Source organism: Lathamus discolor, chromosome 16 (genome assembly GCF_037157495.1).
Source record: "Lathamus discolor isolate bLatDis1 chromosome 16, bLatDis1.hap1, whole genome shotgun sequence".
In the NCBI taxonomy this organism is placed as follows: domain Eukaryota; kingdom Metazoa; phylum Chordata; class Aves; order Psittaciformes; family Psittacidae; genus Lathamus; species Lathamus discolor.
The window spans coordinates 6,901,428-6,912,716 of NC_088899.1; the positions used below are offsets into that span (position 1 = coordinate 6,901,428).

Here is an 11,289-nt window from a genome sequence, read left to right on the forward strand (position 1 = left end):
GTGGCTGCGTTTGCTTTTTAGCATCAACATTGCTTCCTAGCTGAATAATAGCAATTGTTCATTACAGGGCTTCAAGTTCTGCGGGGAGCAGAAGGCCTGTGAACGCCCTGGATGAGCAGAAAAGCATAAATTACCTTGGAGATAATAAGCCCAATGTAAACAGTATTTACAGCTCATTAGAGCGGTGATGCTGTGCACACAGGGCAACGCACGCAGCCAGGAGCAGGAAGAGGAAGGCGTTTGCCCGTTTTTCCTTTCCAGCCTGAGCAAGGAGACAGCAGAACATTGGAAGAGGCTCCCAGGCGCTGTCCTACAGGATATTCACACCAGCACAGGTTGTGGTTTTCCTCTTACAGGGCCGAGGAGAGGCACTGCGTCACGCCGGCAGCCGGAGCTCAGGCACGATTTGGGAATTACAGGCGTCGAGCACTCAAAAGCAAGGATCAGAGGAAATATTTCACAAACAAGCAACGGGGCTGAAATCTTTCCAACTGAGAACAAATTTGCAAGACTCCAAGCTGGCGTCTGGACTGTTTGCGAGCAGTGGAAGGAACCAAATGCAACAAATGAATTGCTCGCTGCAAAGCGGCTCAAGAAACTACCCAGTAATACCAACCTCCTGCAAATTGCTAGGTAACTACGCTGAGCAGAGCCAAAAATAAGCCCTCCTGTGACTTGTGCTGACAGTGTTTGGAAGAGTGAAATAACAGCGTTTCAGCACGGTACGGTATGGGCTCTGCAGAGCAGCACCAAACAGCTCCATCCATCGCACCAAGGGATGGGTGGGCAACGTGCCCATCTCTCTCTGGCAGCTCCAGGCTCCTTTGGGGTGGGAATGGGGAAGAATGATACATGGACATTTGTGATAATGGCAAAAGAAGGAGCTCTTGGGGTCCTTCCTAAGTCAAGGGATGCTGGAGGGACCCCTGCCTCAACCCACAGCTTCCAGCCCATGCACCCCCACCGCACTGACTGGTGGCGAATCCTTCAGGAACACAGTGTTCACCAGGGATATAAATAATGACACCCAGCCATCTCTCAGGTACTTCTTGAGAAATGTCGTATTGTTGCCATGGAAGTTTAGGAAATATCCTGATTAAATCAAAAAGGCACCATAAATTGCCGAACTTGGAATTCTCTGGGATGAAAAAAGAAGCGATTTTGTACCCTGTCAGCAGAATGTAAATGAACGGGCTGGATGAATTAGTGCACGATAAACTTTTTAACAGCGAAGTTACAATTTAAAGCAGTAGCAAGAGCTGGGGAATGATTTAAGATTTATAAAAACCAAAAAAATAGCAGCACTCTAACACCATTCAGTTATGACCTGCGCCGTTACCCATCGGCATCTTCTACCACCTTGTGGGATCAGACATCTTCGTTCCACAGTGCCAAGAGGGTTGTGTTCCCAGTGCCTCCTGGTTCACTGTGCCTGGCATGGGACCGGGACACTGCCCCAGTCCTGCAGCCCCAGTCTGGTTTTTGCCGAGCTGTGCATTGACCAGGCATCAGCAAACAGACATTTACAAGGGAAAGGCGCTGGGATGGACCTGGGGAAGAGCAGCCGCTTCACCAGCCACTACTCTGAGCACAAAGGGGCTCCTGCAAAGGCAGAGCCAGGAGATGCTCAGCTGGGAACATCCCTCCCGCAAGTCCCCGCCTGTCCCCAATTCGGGGCTGAGCCCCAAGCACATCCCTGTGCACAGCCCAGAGGTTTCCCTGTAATTGCTTCGTGCAGCCTTATCAGTGCCATGCGGTTCCCCCCCCCCGTGCCTCCTGCTCCGCATAATGGGATTAGCCACAGCCCCCGACAAGCTCCGAATAACAATTGGCTTGGTTTTGTTTTCGGTAACCACAATGACTCTGCTGATCCGAGCGATTAAGGCTGCTCCGCGGAGATAAACGGGTTGATGGCTGCATCATCCACGTCCCTGATCCTTTCCTTCTGCTGCAGAGGGGGGAACACCGCGTGCTGCAGGACAGAGTCCCACTGCTCCAGCAACGAGGCTCTGCAGGGACTAATCTGGCCTTGCCTCGGATGCTGTTCTGGGGAGCTGGCAGAGCATCATCCAGCTCCGCCGTTCCTCCCAAAGGCCTGGCAGGGTCAGGGCTGTGGATGCTCCGGAGGTCCCACATCCCAGCCGAGATCAAAAGCACAGCCCATGGCTGAGCTTCTGCATTTCCTGCGGAGAAAGGCCCCGTGTCCTCTATGAAGAGCTTGGCAACGCCACCATGGCAGCAGCCAGCAGTGCGGCAGGATGAAGATTAGTCACAGAAAAAGCCCTGCCTCTGATCTGGTGGCTGAACAGAACTGGCACAGGCACCACCACCATGCAGGAGCGTAGCTGGGAGGTTTGTGGATGCCTCTCCTGCACCCTTACGCAGGTTTAGGCTCCTTGTACTTGGGGATATTTCCAGTCCACCCCAGCCGGCACCCCACTGCATGGTGCTGTGGGGTGGTTTACTCAGCAGAAGGGATGCAGAACGTCTCCCCCATCACTTGGCATTCCGCATGCAGCCTCTTCAGCTCTGCCACTGCAGAACCGGCGGCACAGCGGGTGGTCTCACTCAGGGCCAGAGGTGACGACAACAGCGCTGAAATACAGCCACAACCATTTGATCATCCCTCTCATCTCTCATCCCCGAGAGCGCTGGATGCTCTAACGAGGCTCCTCCAGGGCAGTTCAAGGCAAACCCCCCCGTTTCCATGAGCCAGATTCCACACCAACCCAGCCTCCTCTGCAGGGAGCCGGGCACGCCAGAGCTTCTCACAGCAGTCACTTGGTGGTAAACGGCCACATGGAGCCAGTTTCACACTTGTCCTGGAGGCTCGCGTCCTCCGCTGCAGCTGCTGCCGTCGGTCGGCCGGTATCAGTCAGTCCGGCCATCACTCCCACAAGCCCCAGCCCTGGATGCTGGCTTCTTGGAATGCTGGTGGGAAAGCTGCTCCAGCAGCAGCACCACGGAGCACAAGCGATGCCGTGAGTCAGTAATTGCAGAACTCATTTTTAGATAGCGCTGCAAATGCGCCTATTAACATCAGCTCGCATCTCCTCCGAGTGATTTACCTGTTTCATTTTATTCACTGAATTAAACACAGAAATAGCAGGATCAGTGCAGGCCACTGCTATCGACCTGCGAGGAGCGAGCACATCCATCACTCCTCCAACCCATCATCCTCCTCACTCCCCTACAGCATCAGGAACAGAATGGGGTGCCTGCCCTCGGCAGGTCACTGGCTGTGGATGGGACATTGGGTTCCATGGGTGCCCGTCTGCCTCCCAAAGAGGCAGACATCACCGTGAGTGATTATTTGAAGAACAAGACACTTTACTGCCCTATTCATGACATCTCTTATAGCATGCCTGGGACATTAAGGTTCTTCTAAATCATTGCTGGGTATACTATTTTACCACTGATACTACACATAACCTTCATGTTTGGTACTTGCCTGTTATCTAATGCTACTCTGTAAAATTACAGTGACACTAATGCTTACCGCCCTTGTTGAGTGGAAAAATCAAATTAAAGATGAAGTATCATCGATTTTGTTACGGCCCCCAAGGTGCCAGGGAGTCCATTGACCTTTCTTGAAAAAACAAGGAGGTAGAGATGTTTCTGTTGCTTTTTATCACCTCCCTCGTGCTTATAGTAGCTTCTTTGGGGGTTTATTTCCTGCCTCCCTACGTTATTGTTGGTTTTCTTCTGTAAAGGCACAACACAGCCAGAGTGCTACAACTTGTGGGCAAAACAGGACAATTCTCCCCAGAAAGATGAGGACAAAGATGGCAAGAACCATCCACGAATGTACGATCCAGGGTGAAAACCCCCAGCAAGCAGCTGCCAGAACCACAGCTCGTTCCCCTTGCTTTGCACAGAGCTCTGGATCTCAGCCCCAAGGCACCAGGATGAGCACCTGCAGCATCCGGTGCACCGCTGAGCCCTGGCTTCACACTGCGTGGTGGGGAAAGCTAAACCCATGCTAAGGCATCGCTAAGCCCTGGAAGTGGAAGCTGCTGCTACCACTTCCAACCCTCTCACAGAGCCCGAGAACAACCTCCTACATGAGAACACTCTTAGCAAAGTAATGATGCAAGAAATTCATGACAGAACGCAACAAGAAGGGTAACTCTGTTATCAGGATTTGCGCCCCTTGACAGCCAAACTTTCCTCCTGTTACAGATGGAAAACTGGGTTTTTTCCTCATGAACGGCCTGAGGCTCTACATATTTGATTAAAGATGGAACAACTGCTGGAGGACTCATGCGTATCGAGAGCAGGCACATCGTGTCATTGAGCTGAGTGCCAGCCCCCACCAGCAGACACAGCCTGTGACTGGGAGCTGTGTGCTGGTGCCATGGCATGATTGGAGCTCCAAGGAGGAAAAGCAGCTTCACACCGTGCAACCAGAACCATACGGCCTCGAGCAAACCACTGAGACAGCCTCCACCTGCGTTCCCCATCGCACCGCTCTCCATCCTCCTACCTTTTGTCACCCTTCCTCGCCTCTTGGGACTGCAGCAGGTCCTGCTCCTTGCTCTCATCTTGTGGAGCACCTGGAGAGGAGGGGGAGTCCTTGCGGGTGCCTCCTGCAATAAAAGGGTCACCTCTGAATCTGCTGATGCCAGCACAAACGTAGCGAGCACCCAGCTTTGGCACCGTGTTGTTTCCTTCCCCAGGCTCCCGTCCCCAGCATGCAGAATGAGACTGCTCCCTCATTAAATGGAGAGCAGCTTTATCACCGCTGATTGCATTAACCTAATAATACCTGCTCCAGGCAATCAAAAAAGAGACTGGAAGGTTTTCTGTTTGTTTGGTTTTTTAAATAAAGGCTCGGTCCATGAAGTATTGATTAGATTAGAGGATTAAATTAAGCAGTGACTCAATCAAGTGCAAAGGCTTGCAAGGGAGTCTATATGCAGAACACCAACGATGAAGGCCACAGAGAGAATGCAGAGAGCTTTGGAGCCCAGCAAAGACAAAGCACACGCCGTGGAGAAGAGCAGGGTGCAACGCAGCCAAGAGGTAGAGCATCCTTCACGCCACTACAGCCCATCATATCCACCAACACAGCTTCCTGCTGTCAGAGACAGAGGGAATGCAGAGGAAACCCTGCACTTCTGACACAGCCCGTTTTCTCCCTACAGTTAACTCCATACACAGCTTTATCCCATTGCCCCCCTGCATTTCCAAGCTCCCTCCCTGTGGATGGGTTTTCTTTGATTTCCCCACTGCGGAGGGCCCGGCTGAGGGTTTCCGTGGGGCACAGCTCACATGGGGTACGTGAAGGCTGTGCATCGCGGCTCCGGAACCCTGCGATCCTGGGAATGTGGGAGTCCGTGCGCGCCTTCCATGGAGTGTCATTATAAGCTGTTAAAGCGATTTCTCAGTGGTGATGCTGAGAAACTGTTGCTTCTATTTTTCCTCACTCTCCGAGCAAATTCTGATCCCACATCGGAGATGAAAGCTGCACCATGAGGGGATGCAGGAAGCCGCTTGTTGTGGTTATCAACTTCTCCTCCAGGCTGGGTCAGCTTTACTTGGGTTGAAATTGTCACCACAAGACAAAAAAAGACCATCTTTCAGCCGGTACAAGTTGGCAAACCCCAGCGGAAGTTAATGAACTTACATCGCCCAAGTACCTCACAGGAAACTGTCACAGCCAGACTAAGAAATGATCCAGGAATTTATTTTTCCTGATAAAACCAAGATCAAGGGCCTTCTTTATGCGCTTTATCATGACACAAATATTGACGCCTCTTTGCTTTACGTAAGCCTGGGAAGGATGCACAAGGCAGCAGCCCAGGCTCTCCGGCGCTTCCCACCCTGCCCAAGGCGCAATCCCAGCTCTCCCACAATATCATTCACGGAAGGGCTGGATTTAGAAACTCCCTTGGGCTGTCCAGCGGCTCCTGCATTACTCCCAGCGCAGCACACGCTGTCACACCAGCACTTGCAACGCCCGGGAGCTCCAGATGCCCGCTCCAGGACCGCTGCTCAGCAGGTTTGCAGACACTAAACCGAGAGGCGGAGGAGCGCCAGCAGCGCGGTGACGTGAAGGAGAGGTTTGTGGAATGAGGAGGAGCAGGTTAGCTCAGCGCTGGTGCATTCTCAGCGCTGCTGCTGGGAAATAAACGCATCTGACAGGCGGCAGGCGATGCCAGCCAAGTCTCTGGAGCAGCCGGGGTTCCCTATCACACAAATTAAGATTAGCAACAGGCCAGAGGCTGACATGGCACTGCCTGGGGCCAGCGCTGCTCTGCAGACCATGAGCTAACCATCCCCGCGCCAGTCTCCTGGTGCAGAGAGCTGGTGAGCATCGCGGTGCTGCTCATCCCAGGTTCCTGCAGTGCCACTGAGCACTCAACAAAGAGCTCATGGACACGCTGTGCCCCACGGCCATTCCGGCTCAGAGCCCCACATCCGTAATGAGGAAGCTGCTTGCGTTTTCAGTGCAGTAACCTCTAAGTCGCCTGGTCGGATGAACCTGCTCCCCGTGTCAGGGAGGGCAGGGGGTGAAATATGCAGAGGACAAGGAGCCAAGAGCATCCTCCAGAAGTGATTCTCTTGGGCCAGGCTGGAGGCAGCTGGTGACACCAAACCAACCTGGGTCACATCTCTTTCCGTGCCTCATTAAGTGGCCTTTTCCAGCCTGGCACACATCAGCAGCACCACATTCCTGTTTTAACACAGACACCCGTTTACAGTCTTGATGCCTGGCCTGGAACCACGTTCCTTTTTACCATCATTTGAAAGGAGAATGATGTTTTATACCAACTTCCCATTTTAGTTTCGAGGGTATTAAGAACTGAAACATTAATGGAATGGAAAAAACGAGCGGAGCGTTCAGCTACTATTTACCAAATTGTTCCTGTTCATCTCCAGGAGAGGAGTTAAAAAATAGGAGCAAGAATAAATCTGTGCCTAGAAACATCCCATTTCTCCAGTGCCTGCATGGCTGACAGCCGCTAAGTACGAACGGATAAATATTTTATGTACTTTAATTTCCTCATCTACAAGCTTGATGTTCTGAGCCTCTCTTTGCTTTATTTTGCTACTTCATAAATGTTAAAAGCGTTTATCCTCTTATTCTTTCCAACACAACGAAGACTTTTTGCCAGTCCCTGCTCCTGTTCCATTTGCTTTCATCTCTCTATTAGCATAGCAGAATAGCACATCACCTGCAGGTTTCTCCCTTCAGTAATTCCTCCTTTCTGTTGTTTTCCTCCTTCCTTTGGTTTCATTCTTATCGCCTGCACTCCCGTCTCTGGATTATTCAGGAGCCACAGTGTTTGCATGTGTTTTGTCCCAGCTGCTCATTGAACCCTACAGCCTATCGAGACGCAGCTTGGCTTTTTCTTGTGTTTATTCCATTTCCCTTTTTATCATTATTGTCTCCTTTCCCTTGCTATGACATCCCGTTTTTTCCCCTCTCTGTTCCCCAGCTCCCACGTCTCCTGCCTGCTGTGGCCATGGATGCTGGGCTGTCTCATCCTTCACTCTGCATTTTACCCATCTTGTATTGGTCCTTCTTTCCAAGAAAAGATAGCTTCTGGAACATTCCCACTTCTGTATTCCTTCAGGAAGGGATAACAGCATTCACACCAGCTCCCATGGCCAGGAGCACTGCCCTCACTAGTGCCCGGTCAGCACTGAAACCAAGCTCTGTTCTCCTGGGAGGGAGCTGCTGTTGGGAGCATCCCATCAGTTGGGAATGCTGGACACCATTGGGCTGCAGCTTTCCTTTGAGCTGCCCCAGAGCCTCAGAGAGCTCCAGGCAGCTCTGCAATGCCACAGCAGCACCAAGGCAAAAACCCTCCCTGCAATTAAAAGGCTTAATCCTTCCTAAATGGGGCAGTAGCAGGAAGAAAGGCCCGGTGGGTGAGGATGGATGTCACCACCCTGAGCAACAGGGGAAAGCAACGGCAGAGAACAGAGAAAGGAGAGCATGAATGCGGATTAATCGCAGGCAGAGTTCAATAGGAAGGTTTTAAGGTGGGGTAAGATAAGCGGAAATATCTCCCAACTGGATAATTGTCAGGAATTCGGGGTGTTACCAGCGCTGCATTAGCCTTTCCTGGCGATTTGCTAAATTTATTCCTCTGCAGTTCCTAACGAAATGCAAAGCTCATCATCACCCAGTGGGTTATTTCCATTTGTCTGCTTTAGAAGTGGTTTTGGAAAGCCTCAGATACTTTTAATTAGCTTTAAGTTTCTCAGCTCCTTCCCTCAACCTGTGATTACTGTTTAGCAGAACGGGGTCTGTTGCCTTCCCTCCCTCCTCACGGCTGAAAGATTCCAGTTTTCTCCACACCAACCATTGCTTCTGAGAAACTTGCGGTTGGGAGCCTGGCTCTTGAAGTGCCTTTTCTTCACCCGTCACAACCTCACGGCACCGGAGCGCAGGATGCAGGGGATGCTCTGCTCTTCCACAAAACCCCTCCTCACAGGCAGCTGGGGGGGGTTGTTTCGGGAGACCCTTCCCCACTTCCCAGGTAGCTAAAGCAGAATTCCGGCCCCACTCAGTTAACCTGTTCACCAGCAACCGGCGCATCAGAGCCTGGACCACTCCTACAGCCAGGGCTGTGCTCGGTGCTGTCCCTGCCCTCGCTCGACTCAGTCAAGACCCCACCACATCCCACTCCCACCTGCTGGTCCCCAGGGATTCAGAGGCTCATCTGAAGCAAGCCCATTCATTTTAATGGAATCATAGAATCCCAGGGATGGGGCAGCCACAGCTTCTCTGGGCACCCTGTGCCAGCGCCTCAGCACCCTCACAGGGAAGAGCTTCTGCCTAAGAGCTCAGCTCAGTCTCCCCTCGGGCAAGTTCAAGCCATTCCCCTTGGCCTGGCCCTACAGGCCCTTGGCCCAAGCCCCTCTCCAGGTTCCCTGCAGCCCCTTTAGGCACTGGAGCTGCTCTCAGGTCTCCCCTTCAGGAGCCTTCTCTTCTCCAGGCTGCCCCAGCCCAGCTCTCTCAGCCTTGATCCCCAGTCAACAGCAGCTTTGGGCATATCAGAGGCACCAGGACTCCCAGAGCACGCCTCGAGCGGGTTGAGCAGCGCACCCACCTCCGCTCACACACGAACCAGCCGCTGCGTGTGCCCAGCACGTGTCCGCCCAGCACCATCACGGTCTGCATGGGATTAAGCTCAAAGATGCCTGGCAGCGCTCATCACCGAGGCGAGCCCCGACACTGAGAACTGGCTTCAATTCCAGGAGCTGCGCGTGCCTTTGTGCCAACCTGCGAGCACTGTCAATGTGCAGGAATAGTCAAATCCGATTACTATGGAAAATATGCAGGGAGGGGAGCATGGTGTGAGCTGACACAATGCGTTAAGGTGCTATCCTGGGCTTCACTGCTTTCTGACTGTTACAAATCCCACAGCAGTAAAGAGATACATATCCAAGGGTTATTATTGCCATAAGCCCTTCCGCTTGAAATAGATTTGTCACGAGAGTCCTAGATATGAAGTTTCCCCGCAAATGAATAGGCCCTTTCAGAAGGGGGGGTTTGCATCCTCTCTGTCCTGTGGGAAAAGGTAAAACCATTCCAGCTTTATTCAGACCAAGACCTCCTGCACACAGATGTTGGTACCATTGGAACTTACACCCAAAGCAATAGCCAGGGAGCTGAGCACAGCCATGCAGGCTCTGGGACCAATACTGGTGAGGAGGAGGCTCCCCTTGCATTTATCAGCAGTGGAAGGGGGACAGAGAAAAGGACAAGATGCAGCAGCAGCATCTTCCAGGGGACCCATAAAGAAGCAGAACTAAAGCCATGGCAGGCTGCTGAGATGCGCACTGAACCCCATGTCCCCGCCCCTCCTAAAGCCAGGCCAATTAATGATCCATATTAATAATCCTGACCCAGAAAACCCAGACAGGAGCTGCGATCAGAGCAAGATCTCCAGAGGGGCAGCCCTGCAAGCTTGATTTCATGGCATGCAAGGGGCAAGACTCACTGCCAGTCAGCTTGCACAGCCCTTTCCTTAACTATGGGCTGCAGGATTAGGGACAGTAGCTTAAAGAGCACTCCCAGATCCTCTGAGGCAAGTCACATCACTGACATGCTTGATAATAACAGTTAATTGCCCCTTTATTGCACTGAGCCACCACAAACTGGAGAGTGCACCCAGTTCTCCATGATACACTTACAGACAGTGATGGTAAGTAGAGAAGACAAGAGGCACCACGCTCATCAAGGCAGGGAGCGGCACATCCCTCCTCAGAAGGGCCCTGGGCACTGCTGTCAAAGCAATAATAGCAACCACAGAGCAATTTGCTACCCTAGAACAAATGATACCTGCTAATGTAAAGGCATTTCACTTCCCCTCCGAGTAATTACCTTTCTGAGCCTTGTAAAAGGGCTGTTGAAGGCTTGTTTATCCAAGCAATAAGCAGTGCATCTTCTCTTCCGCTCCCCGAGCATGGTGACAGAGCCTAGCCAGCCCCATGCCTCAGACAAAATGCTGCAGAGCTGCCCAAAGGGGGGTTTTAAAGCCTGAGGCCTGATTACCAAAGTGGAAAAACCTGTTTATAGCTCAAAAAAGACATGGAGAAATCACTGCAGATCAGCCCCAATGGGCTCAGTCTGGCAGAGCTGGTGGTGGATTCAAGTTTGTGTTAAGTAGAAACAGCCCGTGTTTGCTTCTAGTGTTTCTGGGTGCTGCATGACTCTGCAGGATCTCCCTTTGGGAGAGGAGGAGGAACCCTAAAACCCACCCAGATGCTAACATGAATGCAGGTGGAGTTACTAAACCTGTGAAGAGCCATGTGGGTATGAGAGACACGATGGGGAAGGGCAGATGCACCTCGTTTGGTTTGGGAGGGCTCATTTAAGGGCATATAGACCAAAATCTATCTCTCAGTGGGGGAAAAGTATTGATAAACGGTAAAAAAATAGAGCTCTGTAAAAAGAGAGCAGCCAAAGAAGCTGCTGTACGGAAAAGGGATGGAAAAACCAGCCGGAGTGCTGTGGTCATGACAGGGCCGAGCAGCGCATGAGGGTGGTTTTGTCCATGGAATCCATGCTCTGCTTTGAGACTTTGGAATCTCTTTAACATCAGAGGAGCAATCCCTCCTGAGAGCGGGCTTTGACTGACCCAGCATTTCCAAAGCGGAACGTGGTGTAAGGCCAGACACAGTTTCCTCTTCATGGTCAGCTCCTCGGCAGAGCCATGTCCTGCGCTTGTGCACCCAAAGGTGCTCTTAACCCCTGAAGGAGCAGGGGAAGTGGGGCTGATGCAGGGTGAGCACCCAGCAAAGGGCAGCTGGGAGCAATGGATTTAA

General features: G+C 52.0%; 1 long non-coding RNA gene across 2 annotated transcripts; it reads right to left on the reverse strand.

The window, feature by feature from the left end:
• Window positions 1-435: 435 nt before the first annotated feature.
• On the reverse strand, window positions 436-10,448 carry LOC136022711 (uncharacterized). Of its 2 annotated transcripts, XR_010616280.1 has the most exons (4): window positions 10,346-10,448; window positions 10,156-10,246; window positions 4,487-4,589; window positions 436-2,595 (listed from the first exon to the last, which is right to left on the reverse strand). It is a non-coding gene; the product is annotated as an uncharacterized LOC136022711 (long non-coding RNA). The 2 variants fall into 2 exon arrangements; XR_010616281.1 differs by lacking the exon at window positions 10,156-10,246.
• Window positions 10,449-11,289: the final 841 nt, after the last annotated feature.